Raw genomic sequence first — 15,569 nt, 5'->3', positions numbered from 1 at the left:
GGGAAATTTATTACAAAAAGTTGCAAGATTTTCCTAAATGAATGCAATGTTCTAGCTCAAAAGGCAGCTGTAGAAAACATACAGAAAAGGGACCAGAATTTAAAAAAAAATATCCTTGGAAAAGCTGGGGGCAATTAGTAGAAAATAGTCCACATTCAGTTTCTAAGCTGAACTGACACTAACATCATGCCAAGCAGCAAAACTAAAAATCCAGAAACCCACTAGAATCAAAGTGTATTTCTTGAGAAAAGAAAAGAGGACACTCATCAGAAATGACATAAAATGAGAGCCTTTCATAAAATGAAAGAAGGAGCTGCTCTGCAGAGGGTCTGTGAAAAAAAAATCAGGGGACTTGCCAGATCTGTGGAGGGGAAGGTTTTATTGAAACACAATATATGCAAACAGTGTACTCTGCTGGTTTTATGGATATGCTTCCTCTGATGTGACTTTGTTTTAAATAATACTTTGCTTTAAGGCGGCAGTTGGGTGACTTATTACCATTGCCCAGAAGAAACAAAGAACTGCGGCATATACAGAAGTAAGAGCTGCTGAGATAAATCACAGAAAGTGGAAGGAGGACTGTAACCTCCGTCACTGCTTAAGAATGGAGAATCATGCAAACGCCTTCAGAGAAATTCAAAAGCCTGAGATCCATGACCCAGAGGGGACAACATTCATTCAAAGATAGAATATAGGGTAAGATCATTTATAGTACAAGTCCTGATTGTTGGGTTGCTTTGGGGATTTTTTTTTTTGTTTGTTTTTAATTAAAGTTGCAAATTGTAACATTACTAGTTTCTATAGAACTTGCTGATCTTACAGATCAATATATGCTGGAGCACCTGCCCTTTAGCTTTCCTTAAGAAAACTGTGAGAGATTCTCATGAGTTCTGGAATAATCAAGGCAACATCTTCTATTATTTTATACAGTATCAAATGTTCTGTCTAGAATTAAATAACTAAGCCATGCTGATCTTGCCAAGTTTTTTTGATGAAGCAATCTGCACTGGATTTGTCAGATAAGTAAATGTATTTATATTCCTGTCACATATGTTTCCTTATTTCATTTTAGACCTTTTGCAAAGGAGATAAATAGATTTCTTAGAGGCTTTGGAAGTTTCAGCTTATGACCTCCAAGCTTTTACCAGAGAAAACAAAAGGTTACTTACTAAAATATTAGGAAGGCTACTCCATTTCTAAAGGATGTTATTATTTGCTCTGGAGTTGTAATGGAGCTGTGCCACACCTACTTGGAGAACAGGGCCAAGCACGGCTCTCAGTTACAGCAGTTTAAATCCTTGGAGGCCTTTATTACTCGGAAAATGGAGTAAGATTTCAGTAAAATCAATTTTTAAAAGCACTAGGAGTTTGCTGTTGACCTCAGTTACAGCAGTCTCTGCAGCTTTGCAAAAACATGCGCTCTCTCTTAAATCTGACTGACGCCATTGATGAATTGCACTGTAAAATTTACCATTTCAATCCCTTAACACACAGAAGCTGCTGCTTATGTTTCTGGACGATGAAGTAACCGGTGAAAAGAGAAAATATTTCAGGCAAGTGAGCAGTCTTTCCAAACTAAGTGTAGAAATGCATGTACAGAAATACAGGCATCTTGCTCTTCTCTCTCGCATATCTTCTCGACTCCTTTAGCACTGGATTAGCCCACAGCAGCATCAGGGATGCCAGAGAATGGCACAGTCTTTGGTTCTGCACTGAACCAAATCGTCTCAAGCTCTGTACCCTCACAAACTGTTAAGCAAGCACAAAAAACAAACTACAAAGTAAGTTGGTTCATTCTGATGCAACTAAAGACTAAATGGCTATCTTGCTGAGCAGTATTACCTTTTACAAAAAAAAAAGTTGATTTTTTTTTTTTTAATACACAGCTGTCAAGCATGTACCTCTTATTTCTCTTGTTTTGTATGTAGTGGTTTAGTGCTTTGGAGTTTTAATTGTGGGCTTTTTTATTGTTATTATTATTACTGCATAATGGGATCCTTGCCCATGACTACAGCATCTAGTATACCACAGTAATTCAAGCAAGAATTATTTCATGCCATCAAAATTTCTTTGTTCTGTGTACACTCAGAGGCTTTTGGACTTTTTAACTGATACATACTGAAATAAATCTGAGATTCATGGCTTTCTAGTGAGGTAATATTATTTCCATTTTCTCTTCTGTTTTCAGCTTTTTTCTCCATAAAGTACTGTCCTTGGTGGCACCACATTCACCTTGTACCACAAGAGCGAGCAGCGGTACGTAAATATCTTATCCAATACACACATACCAATAATGTATATCCAAACTTCCAAAGTCTTTTTATTTTTTACCATGTCTCTGTTTGCCATCAAATCATCATGTGTACTCTGACCCTGGATGCTTGACACGTTTTAATAGACAGAAGGAACAAAACTATCAGTTCTCCCTGGCACCATCTGGGATTCTTTTACAGTTACATTCCTCCTAGCTGCCTAAAGCTCGATTCAGCTTTTTTTTTCACAGCATCTCTCTGAGCTTCTTCGCTTGGCTTCAGGTTTCTTCACAACATCACCTTTCAAGCCTTTACCTTTGTCACATATTCTAGGCACTGCTGCTGTAAAGCTCAGGAGAGGGTTTTTTTTTTCCCCTTGCTATTCTCATTCTGCTTCAAGTGCACTGCAATTACAACAGGATATGAACTATCCTCCACTGTTATAGATGTGTTCAATTTTCTCTCTTTTAGTAGAAGTCTTTTCCCATCACTTTGGCCTGACAAACGTGACATTCACACATTGATTGTATATGTCTGCTTTACACAGCATAGCTAATGACTTCCCTTATCCTGACTTGAATTTTAGATTAGTTTTTCAACTGCTGAGTATTCAGTTCCATCAATAATTGCAGAACAATTATCTCATTTGTGATTTTTTTCCTCAAATGCTGAACAAATCTATGAGTCTTATGGTATATGATGCAGTAAATGTAAGGTTTTAAACTAATATTTCATTCTAGAGACTTGCCTCTCTGTGTCTATCAGCCTGCAGACGCTCCAATGACTTCTGCAGGGCTGCATATTCTCAAAAGGGAATACAGTTCGCCTTATGCATTGCCAACTACTAAGTTTTCTCTGAAAGTAGTTATGTAGTTCTGTGACACTAAATGTTACAAAATTTGAGACTTAATCTTAAAAGCCAAGATGGAAAATAGATTTCTATCATAAAACCTCGTCACTCTCTCACCTGATTCTTCTATCACATGCCTTAATACAAAATGCTTTATAAATCACACTGTTTTCTAGAGGCAAAGGCCAATCATATCACAGAAGATTTTCCTTTTATCTCATGGGGATCTCAAACATATCTCTTTTGCCAGCTGCTATTTTGGGCAATGAATCATAGGTGCCATTTACTGTATCACAAGCTCTTCATTTTGGACTTTCCATCTTGAGTGTAAATATCAAGTCTCACTTGCATTTGATTGTCCATTTCTGCCTTTTTAAATTAATTTTTATAGGCTCTGAAATGAAAAAGAAAATAGTACTACTGATCCGATTTCAGATATCAAAGAAAGATGGGATGGAAAGTTCTTTTTCCTGATCTGTAGGCTCCTCTCTCTTCCATACACTGAAAAACTAGCCTAATTTTTCCCCACTAAAGAGTACTGTGAGGCTCTGAACCTTAAGAGATGCAAAGCTGTCTTTGACCTATGTGTCTCATTTCTGGACCAGATCCTCCTTAGCCTGAACAGATAATCTGATTTAAAATGAATGTGCACAAACAAATTTGCGACAAAAAGCAAAATCTCTTCTTTTTGTATTTGATCAGAAAAACTCTAACTAAATAATACTTATTGTGGATATGTACCAATAACTGTAATATTTAAAGTTTTCCCTAAAGAAGCATATGATGTCAAATTCAAGGCATGTGATGTCAAATTTGAGGCCAGGAGTATGACCTTGATGTTTCAAACTCAGGAGACATGTTAGTGGTTTGGAGTTGTCCTAGTGTCAGCTGGGATGAAGCTGATTTTCTTCCCAGTAGCCACTGTGTTTTTGATTTAGTGTGGGATTTGGTATGTGAAGAATGTTGATAATACACTGATGTTATCAGTTGTTGCTAAAAAGACCAAGGACTTTTTCTAGCTTCCCAGGTTTCATTAATGTGCAGGTGCAAGAAGCTGGGAGGGGTATAGCCAGAACAACTGACCCAAATGGGCTAAAGGAAGTATTCCACACCATAGATGTCATGCTCAGTATGTAAGTAGGGACTGGCCGATGTCCAGTGCTCTCGCTCTTTCGCTTGCTGCTCAGGATGGTTCTGGGATCACTTTTGGTTTTGTTTCTGTGATTGCTGCTCAGGATGGGCTGTGTCAGTCATCAGGTCATGAGGTGGCGAGAAATTGTGTATAATTTGTTTTGTATATTTAATTCTCCCTCTATTTTATTGTTATTGTCATCTTCTTCTGTTGTCCTCGTAAACTGCCTTTATCTCAGCCCATGAGTTTTCCTTTCTTCCTGATTCTCTCCCCTATCCCACTGGGGAGGGGGGGGGGCGAAGCGAGCAGGTGTGTGGTATTTGGTTGCTGACTGGGGTTAAACCATGACATGAGTGCCCGTTTCTGTATTTCAGAAGCCTTATGGTTTTGCTTAATGTATCTTTCAGTGCATTAAATTTTGTGTGCATTCAAAGAAAAGTAGATTAATAATGATAATATTTAAATCCTCACGACTCACCAATACTCCTGAAATTTAAAAGACTGTACTGAATCTACTAAAACTAGTTCACTTTCCTCTTTTTACAAATAGGAGAGGAGAAAACGGAGTTATCCCTCAGAATATGGAATTTTTGCCGTATTTGAACAAAAATGACCCCCATGAAAGAGTGAGGCAACTGTAATTCACTGGACATTTTTCTGCTTTGTGGTTAATAGAAAAATGAGTATAGTGACAAAGTGACAGAAGGTTTTCTTTGTGTAACATGAAATAGGGGAATAAAGAGATATGACTGAGAGAAGGCAGGATTGTTGTGTCTCAACATGCATTTTGAGAATTGCAGTCTTTGTAGTTTAAGGTAATCATTTCAATATTGAGGACAAAACTTATTCTCCAAAAGCATTTAGTGGGTCAAAAAGATGAACGTGACTCCACCAGAAACAAGAAAGTAGTTAGAAATCCACTACAGAAGTTAAGGGTGTGTTGGAATGAGAAAGGCTTAAAATAGATCTCCTATGAATCATAGCATTATAGAATAGTTTGGGTTGGAAGTGAGCTTTAAAGGTCATCCAGTCCAACCCCCTGCAAGAAGCAGGGACATCTCCAACCAGATCAGGTTGCTCAGAGCCTCGTCCAACCTGGCCTTGAATGTTTCCAGGGATGGGGCATCTACCACCTCTCTGGGCAGCCTGTTCCACCACCTTCACTGTAAAAAATTTCTTTATGTCCAGTCTGAATCTACCTCCCTCTGTTTTAAAACCATTATCCCTTTTCTATCACAACAGGCCCTGCTAAAGAGCTTCTCCTCATCTTTCCTATAAGCCCCCTTTAGGTACTGGAAGGCTGCTATAAGGTCTCCCCGGAGCCTCCTCTTCTCCAGGCTGAAGAGCCCCAACTCTCTCAGCCTGTCCTCATAGGAGAGGTGCTCCAGCCCTCTGATCATCTTTGTGGCCTCCTCTGGACCCTCTCCAACAGGTCCGTGTCCTCCTAATGTTGGGGGTTCCAGAGCTGGATGCAGTACTCCAGGTGGGGTCTCACAAGAGCAGAGTAGAGGAGGAGAATCACCTCCCTCGACCTGCTGGCCACGCTTCTTTTGATGCAGTATGACTGTATTTCATATTTATCTCCAGTGGAGGTTGTAGAGTGATACAAACATCTATGTGTTGTTTCTGTGTCTCACTCAGTTGTATTACAGATCAATCATAAAATACTTTTCATGCATAAATATATTCCTGCCAGTGCTTTAGACATAGATTTTTCTATTATTATTTTTCAAATCTTTGTTGTGCTACTTTTGTATAGTCCTACTCCTTTTCACAGTGCTCCCAGGAACTAAATTGGTGCAGTCAGTTTTCCTTATTTCACAGAAAGGAATAAATGCCTTTCATAACATTTTTATTATTTCACCACATCTCCTCATCAACACATCCCTACATGTACGAACATGAATATAAACAGCATATACAATTACCCTATCCTTTTTCTTGCGTTATAGCAGTGCCTGGAAATACCAGCTAAAACCAACATCCTTTAGAGCTGTGATCTATGAGAATAAAGTCCTTGGTATCAACCCAATAAGATAAGCAAGGTGCAGATAATAAATTAAAGAGAAATAAAATCATAAGCATATGTTCATGGCTAGTGTACAGATGGAAACTGGATTTGTAAAAATCCATTTTCTGCCTCTTTCAGTCTAAACCATTACTAGGCCTTTCATCCTTACTGAGAACAACCCTAAGCAGTTAAAACACTAGTTAATCTCAGAAACTCAAGTTAGGAATATTTCAGAGAAAAAAAAATGCTAGCATAGACAATATTAAAAGGGAAAGATATCACTTTGATAATGTCTCAGAACAAAGAAATAAAGACAAAATCTTTGCTAGCTCTCCATAGCAGGGTTCTGCAAGGTTCTCCGTTTAAGCAGGGGAGAACTTGAGGAGATGGTACTACTCATTGTGGGTATCACCTTTCAGGTGAGGGCTACTAATCAAAGAAATAAAGCTGTGAAAATTTGATTGGAAACAATATTATTTCTAGCTGTTTTAAGAGAGGCAACGAGGGGAAAAAAAAGCTTGATGTGCAAGAGATTTATACTACTTACTACAAACTGATGTCTTGCACTAGCAAATAACATTTGCAGCTGCTGGCAGAATTGCAAATACTTGCAGAAGTAGATTTGCAAGAAAGATTAAGTACAGAACTGGCTGTTCCTGTGCTATTATTCAATTCGCTGCACTGCTTCTTTTCTGTATCCTTGAATGTTTTCAGAAAATCCTGAGCTCTCATCCAATATGTTATTTAAAGATCACCTTTGGGGAGCCTGTCTCTCCACGTAATCGCAAGGCCTCTGAGGAAGGTTGCCTGAAACAGGTAGAGCCAGGTAGGTTGCTGGGCTGACCACCTCAGCAGCCTGAAAAGCCTGTTAATTCTGTCAGCAGCCACGAGGAGGCCAAGAAGAGCGCACAGGCAAGGATGCACTTGCTTTGGGGTGCTGGCACGCACTTAGGCACAAGGTGTCCAGCTTCAACAGGTCCAAAAGAGAAACCCTTCCAAGTGCGCTACACGCAGGCCCAGCTCCCGTCACCACTACAGCACCCAGCTGCCTCAGGAAAAACAATGCAAAGCCTAAATTACTGTTCCATTAATACTTAAATACTGCAAAATAAAGACCTACACTGCAACAGGCTATGCGTGGGATTTTTGTGTTAGTGTAAGCTTTGAGACGCAGTTGCTAGGGCCTTGGAAAGCATGGTTTAGACAAATTTTGTAACACAGTAGAATTGCTCTGAAAAGGAATGCAAAAGAGCCCTCACTGATAAAAGGAAAGTCCAGGAGAAACTCATTCAGAGAAAAGGAGGAGGGGAAAAAAAAAGGGAAAAGAAATGGAATAACAACTGAAACGATGACAAGTGTGGGATTCTTTCTGTCAGTACTCCTGCATCTTCCCTGTTCACTTTTTGTGAACAGGGTCACTTCAGCTGTCATTCCTGTGTGAGAAGCTGTAACAGAAATAGCCAATTTAGTAATTCCAGGGCAAACTAGTGTCATACAGAAATAATCTGTCCTGGAAAAATTAACAAATGTACTTTTAACAATGAAGTGTCAGTAGCCAGGGAGATTTCATGGCTGTAGCGAAAAGGACTAGAACTTCAGCCAGTCATTATAGTTAAAATTCATCAGAAAGCAGCCAGCTAATGGCCAAAGAGACAGCTCTGGTCTGTTGAGAGCTGTTTTTTAGAAAACTGAACACCTGCATCTCCATCTATTTTGTACTAGTGAATACTAGTGAATACTACAAAGGTAATATCCAAATATATCCGAATAAACCTGTACTGGGAAGTTCTGTGACCATTCATTCATTCCTCTGCCCTCCAGTCCTGTCAGCTGGTCTGCCTGTAGCAGTACTGTAGGGTGCAGTTCAGCCTGAGCCTGTGCATCTCTGCAGGCCACTGAGAGCTGGGGACACAGCTGAGGGATGTCCTCCAGCCCCAAGCATGTGAGATACTCCACAGGAACACACCACTGGGCTTCAAGCTGGCTGGACATCTGAGCTGAGCCCGTAGTCTTCCTGAGCACGTCAGTCCTTGATACCAAATCCTTCATCTGCATCATGAAAAGCATATGTGCTTATTAGGGAAGGGTGTACCTAAAAGTAAACCTCCCTAACAGGACATCTTGTGGGGCTGTGAAGTTGCCCAGTCTCTGTTTCAGGCTACTGCTTCTGCACAGCTTCAAACACTCTTTTAATGGGCTACTTGAGAAAATGAGGACAACCATCCACAGACAATCTCAGGCAATACAGATTCGCTGAATGCGTGCCATACTGAGTCAATACCTCAACTGTTTACCTTGAGAAGACGAAAATCAGATGAAAGTCCCGAGGCTTTGGGCAGGTGGAACAGTTTTCCCCACAAGGAATGGGTACAATGAATTTGAATATGTATTCCTGAAATACAACAAAGGTACTCAATTAATTTTGGAAAGTCAGTATCAATTTCTAACCTTCCATTGAGATACCATAAATAATGCTTTGCAAGCTTATTAATTTAATAGCTCTGATATTCATTCTGTTTCATCATGTGTTTCCTAGGCTTTTATTCATTTTGATTTGTTTTTTCCTCCTCAAATATGATTTTAAATAGCTTTCATTAAAATGCTGCATAATAAGTGTACCCTTTTGTTCTTATTCAAGGAAGCTCAGCAAAAGTATAATAAATAATAAAGCTGATAAAAGGATACATGAAACGCATACCGAAATCCAGGAGGTTTATTCTGATATCAGCACCATTTAACTTCAAGCCAAGAAAGAAATCTCATCAGGCAGCATCTTACCAAGTTGTTGGGCAACGGATTCTAGCCAGCATCAGAGCCCAGCAAGTAGTGGAATTCTGGTTCAGCCCCTCATCAGCCCCTCCTGGCTATAAGTGTGCAATATAGTAATGTGTTATTTAGCCATCCAGCTTGGAAAGGTAAGAGCGCCATTTTATGGCTTTCAACTTTACTGGATGAGCTAGAATTAAAATTATTTGTTAACAAGAAAACAGAATACCTAATATCATGGTAGAGTGCAAAATAAATTATGACATTTCTGCTCACACACCTATATTTTGGAGACTGAATGTGACTGAACAAGGCAATTATCTTTAATTAGTAGGGACTAGGGTCATTATGTTAATTATGTCCATCACAGCTAGTTAGCAATATTGATTAACAAGATAAGAAGCAGAATAAGCCACTCATCCCTGAATTGGGTTTTTATAAATTTTGTAGTGAATTCCTACGATGTATTTGAAAAGCAACATAACAGAATTGGAGGTGACATAATTCCAAAGTAAAATTTAAAAAAAGCTATTCTGAAAAACTTTCCTGAATCAATCTGCTTTTGTTAATATGGAATAATTATTGAGCTAAGTAAACATACAAAAGCATTCCATAAGTGTGCCTGACATACACAGGGAAAACACTCTTTGATCCTTGAAGCAAAGGGATTCCAGGCCCCAACTTTGCAGGGCTGAAGATAAAGACAAATTAAAATCTGATTGACTGCAAGTGATTAAGAAGAATTCAGATTTGCCACAAAGAGTCTTGAACTAGCATGGAAATGGTTGTCTAAGAATTGCTTAGTGTAATCCCTGGTTTCACTCAAAACCAGTCCATGGAATGGAATTATGAATTCTTTTGTCTTTGAGATATTATGAAAAAGAAATACAGACATACATCTGTTCCCTCTCTCTCACTCACATACACACACTTGCTCCTCCACGTTTTGCAATAGACAAGTTTTCAATCTGTGAGATGTCCTATTTTCAAAATAAAAGTCAAGTTTTTTTCCTGCTTTTTTTTATTTTCCTTTTTTTTTTTAAAATACATATATTCTTTCACAACATAGTGATTGATCCCCAAGTTTGGTGGCAAGCTACCAAGTGGACATCAAACATATGTGGTGCTTCTGAAGCCCCAGAGCCAAACTGCAAATAGGAAACGCACTCCTGCTTACTCCATCAACAAAAGAGATCCTTGATGTGCAATTCCACTCATCATCCCTCTTACGCCATTATCAGGCAGCTGAGATGAGACAACAATGAATGAGCATGTGCCTGATTGTTAGCATGTCAGGCGTACATTATTAAAAACAGTAGGGGCAAGAAGAAAGATGAGAGAGAAGGCATTTGCTTCTTTGTTCAGATGTTGGAAAGCTTATTTGAGAAGAAAGAAGTTCTAGGACGCATTGGCATAGATATAAGGACTTGATGCAATGAAGGCATCCAAACCCTCTCTGTGTATTTTGAATAATAAAGTTTTTATATTAAAGGAATACATATGCTAGGCTCATCTGATTTAGAAACATACTCTCTCACCTGGGAGAATTGTTCCTATATCTTAATATTACATTTTTAAAATATTGCTTTGCATCAAGCAACTATTCTGCAACTAACACAAAAGCAAACTTATTCTGACCCTGTCTATAAAATACAAGTTCTCAGTCGTCTTCAAAATCATCTTCACTACTTTAAAAAAAAGGAATGCAAAGCTTGATAGTTGTTAGGATATAAAGCAATCACCGATTGTTAACAATAAAATTTAAAATTATTTTCTTAATGAAAACATTTAAGAAACATTTAACTACATTGTTCACAGCAAAAATAAAACTATAGTTGGGCTGATGCTAACTACTATCCTCATTTAACAAAGACTTAGACCCTCTCAGAACACCTGCTTCAGACCAGAGATACAACAGAAAAAAATGCTACTGGGGAAAAACTCCTTCTCTACTGGAAATATACAACTTTTTTTTTTTTTTTAATAATATGTTTTCTTTGGTAGGGTCAGACAGATTCTTCAGTGAAGTTTATGCTAGCAAACATTTAAGTGTTTTACATGTAAATGTAAAATAGCAGATCAGGTGACCAAGAAAGGGATGGTGCAACCTTAAGACAAAGTAAACTTGTAAAGGTTTTTATATGGACTGTCAGAACTCTGCAGAAAAAAAAAATCAGAACTGATTTCTGTCAAATGTTGATACTGTTGTTCACTAGGAAGTATTGCAAGTCAACCTTTAGCAGTAAGTTTCCCAACATACCAATTCCTCACTTATAAATGTGGACTTTCAAAAAAAAAAAAAAACCCAGTAAAATATGGACTATCACATACATGTTGGACTGTGTACTTGTTGTGAGTACTTTAATGATGAAATGACATTTCTTTAAGATTGGTGCTCTTGACAATGGTGCTGACAGTTTGTAAATGCCTCTGACCAAAGCATCTGAGAAGGTTCCAGAAGAGATACTCACTAGAGATGCTGCGTAGTAAAGACAACTGAATGAATGAGAGCGTATCTAAATTGACTATTTAGATAAGTGCTATTAACCTTACAGCATGGATATTTTGCCACCCAGCTATATGTGAATCAAACATATTCTAAATGAAACATAAGTCATCATATACCTTTGGCTTTGTAATAAAAACACAAAAGACAAAAATACAGATGCTTTCAAGACTATAAGAAGTCTTAAAGATACCATCCCAGAGTTACTTCAGTGGAATGACTCCTGTTGATATCAAAAGGCCATAGCTGAGACTAGGTATTCTTTCACCCCAAAACTTAAGTTCATACTAATAAGCAGTTTCACCAGTAAAGAACTGTGATCAGAGAAACAGTGATCTCTGCGGCAACTCCTGCGTGCATCAGATGAGATGAGAGAGAACGTTGGAGGACTATGGGTGCAGATGAGAAAGGGGAAACATTGCCGGAAGATTGGGAACTTTTGGAATAGTTCTAGGAGTTAATTGTAAAACTTGATTAAACCATGCTATTGTTTATGGATCTTAATGCTTTCAACATTACAAAGCAAAACTTTTTTTTTCTTACATTTTTTTGCTAAGCACAGGAAAACACAGCTTCTAACTAGATTACTTGAATGCCACAAGATACAAACTACAGTGTAACCACAGTGTTCTTAAATTCACAGTAGATCCCCCCTTCTTTGAATTTCCTGGGGCTGAATACCCCAGTGTTGACTTCTGTGGTTGAAATCCATAGCGTCTTCCTTTTCATTCATTTATTTCTCCCCCTTTGCAATGCTTTTGAAAGAATCTTTCTCCACTAAACCCCTGAATTTTTGTAGCTACCAAGTCTTTCATGTTTCTCTCAACAGAAAGAAGCTTTGAACAGCATCAAATGTAATTACATCAAGCTTTTTGTTGTTATCGCTATTTATATTTATTAAGAGACAACAGTCTTTGTAAGAGGCTGTTTGTTGCTGTTTTTTTTTTTTTAAACAAATGCTACATTTTATTCTAGCTATATGGCCCAGGTAATTCTTTTTCTGCAGCTGGCCTACAAAAAGTCAGATTTATAGAAATGAGTGGAATTTATTCCTGTAGATCTGTTCAACAAGGACCACGGTTTTCACTGAAAAATTGTAGCTCAGTAGGTACCTCTGCATCCGAAAAAGAACATTTGTGCCTTTAGTTTTATTTGCAGATATGACAGAATCCGCAAGCTGTGAAGGAAGTCTATAAGCTTCAGAGCACGAGTGCACAGAGGTCAGTGCATTCCTGTACCAACAGGCAGATCTCTGCTTCTGTGAAAATGTAGCACTAAGATCCAAAAAAAAGAATTGGAAGCAAAACAAAAAATGACATATTAAGTAAGTTCTGTAGTGCCAGCCCTACTACCTGTCTCATGACACTTCTTCATAGATGAAGTAATAAGCATCTTGTTAGGTGAGTGCTTATCTGCAGTTGCCAGGCTCTTCCGCTTTCAGTTGTCAGGTCCTCAGTTTCTTCTGCCTGTGTTTCTTCTTCCTTTCCTTCGTGCTTCTCCAACGTCCCTCTCATGCTTCTTAGTGGCTGTGGTAATTCACAAACAATGCAACAAACTGGGTTCTTCTGCATTTATTTTCCTAATGTGTTTCTTGGTAGAATAGCAGTACTGAACTGTGCTAATCTCTATGTGCTAAAGCGGAGCTTGTCATATTTACTTCTGACTGCTGACGTACTCTTTGACTACATCCCTGTTTCATTTGATTGCAATAGAAAAACTTGGTCAGGTGTAGGAGTTGGCTCCCTTAAGCAAATGACATAGGTAGGCAGTCTCAATTCAGAGTCCCTATTACTGCAGTGTCCACTCCCTTAATAGGGCCTGAAGTGAAAAGGTGGTTACATGGAGACAGAACTGATGTCTCTTGGCTAACATAGAGGTCAATGTAGTCAGCTTGAATGCTGGAGAGCTCGTCTTCAATAGGTCACGGATGTAGGGCCATGCTGGCATTGTCTGAAGTAGGAGGACCATTTCCTTGGGAAACCAAGCTGCATTGGGCCATTGGGACCCTCAGCTTCTTTGTAATACAACAAAAAGCAGGAGCTGATTGACAAGGAATCAGGTAATCCAGGTGAAAACACGTAATGAAACGAAGCCGAGGCACTGTCCTAGGGCTATCTGAGGCAGCAGGGGGTTTGTGGGGTCTGAGAACCACAGAAGCAGGTCTCCTAATTCTTTGCTTTACATCTTCCCTAAGGGAAATAAGGGACTCTGGTATTCTGAAACAGGGCTGTAAAGCTGGGCATCCTTTATGCAGGAATTGGCTGGAAACAAAATGATAACCAGGAACATGTTACTTCATGTTTAATGAAGTCACGATCCATTGTTAAAAATCTAAGCCTTGTGCCTACAAGTATCTTTGCCAGTGTGGCTGAGCCAGCTGCCATCAGCAGCAAAACAAAGGGTCAGATTTGTATATTCAATACAGAATATGTTTGCGGGACATAATGACCAGGTTTGGAAGAAGATTCACATGATTTATTCTCCTAGCTCTTTCAAGCAGGCAAAAGCTCAAATATACCAGGAGTCTCTAAAGGAGCTGCGGTTTGTTTTTGTCATTGTTCATCAGCAACATGACAGAACCCAGGAAATTGGCAAGAATGACAGAATATTCTGATTGTAGTATGCATACTGCTTCACAAATAAATTGGTGAATATATTTTGATTAAGCAGAGCCTAAATAAATTTAAACATTCTAAACATTGATTTGGGCAGTTTCAATATTTTCATAACACATCAGCTGTATTTTTGTCTATTTAAGGCTGTATTTATCATTCTCTGCAGAACACTGGAAAGCAATTGTGCTTTCATTTCTGCTTTGCATAGCGGAACAAGGTACCTGTGTAACCAGGTTGATTCACTGCAAAGCCATGACCCTTGCTGTCAACACAGTGAAGCCAAACCCGCCCTTAGAGCTCTACTGCCAAGCACCTCCCTCCAATATTGCGCAGCAGTGAGGAACAGAATGACCCTCACTTGCCTTTCTACACCTTGGGTTAGATCAGAGACAGAAGCCAAATAAAGGCAGGGTACTCCATACCCAATTAGGGCACTTAGTCACTCAAACGCCCATTTGCATTGTCCCCAATAAGATTATATTCCTGTGCCATGGCTCACAATTATGTTAACAATTGCCAAGAGAGAAATGAGAAAACACATATGCTTAGGAGATATATAGATAATTGTCACATGTTTCACATCACACAAAGCCACCAAATTTGTAATTAGCTCTGACTTCTTCTGAGAGGGAAGAGAGGACTGTGTGCAGCATTGCCAACATCACAAGTCTTTAGTCGCAGTTCTGCTCCTTCCAATAGCTCCTCAGCTATTTTTTAAGTTTTCATGAATAATAATGGGAGCTTGCTACATCTGTCTCTGGATTTTTACACTCTGGAAATACGTAGATGAGTTTTCAGGCTCTTTTCCAGTAATACATTTTAAAATATAAATTCACTTCAAGAATTTAAATGAAAAATACAAAAATAACTTGGAATTTAAGAGGAAAGTACAATAAGCAGTGAATTTTGATCATCCATGTTGCTCAGTCAGAAAAGAATCAGCCTTGTGAGATGCAAACAATGCTTCTTCAGTAGTGCTATTTTCTCTGTGAATTTAAATGAACCCATTTGAAAAATTTATCAGAATGTTATTTAATTAGTATTACCAATACCATAGGCCAACACTATCATATACAAGTCACATCATTTAGAATAACGATGATCTCACGGTGCTGATGGAGGGTTCACAAGGCAGTCACCCAGAGCTGGTCAATAACTGTGATTTCACAGTACAAAAATTTGTGCCAGTGTCAAGACACTTTGGGCAGAAGAACAGATGAGCTTTTATGGAGGTGCACATTCCCACATTGGCAATGCTTATTATTCTGTGATAGTCAATTTAAAGCTAACTTTTAGTTACACATCTTTGATGAAGATCTGCAAAGGCTTTGCAGAAAATTAAGAATGATTGAAGTAAAACCAGCTTCTACATGCTCAGGTGCATTCAGGTAACTGTAAGCCCTGAGACACAGCTGGTAGGGACTTGGCAGGCATGAT

This window comes from Chlamydotis macqueenii, chromosome 1 (genome assembly GCF_036417535.1).
Source record: "Chlamydotis macqueenii isolate bChlMac1 chromosome 1, bChlMac1.mat, whole genome shotgun sequence".
NCBI lineage: Eukaryota > Metazoa > Chordata > Aves > Otidiformes > Otididae > Chlamydotis > Chlamydotis macqueenii.
Note: the sequence above shows the minus strand (reverse complement) of the source record.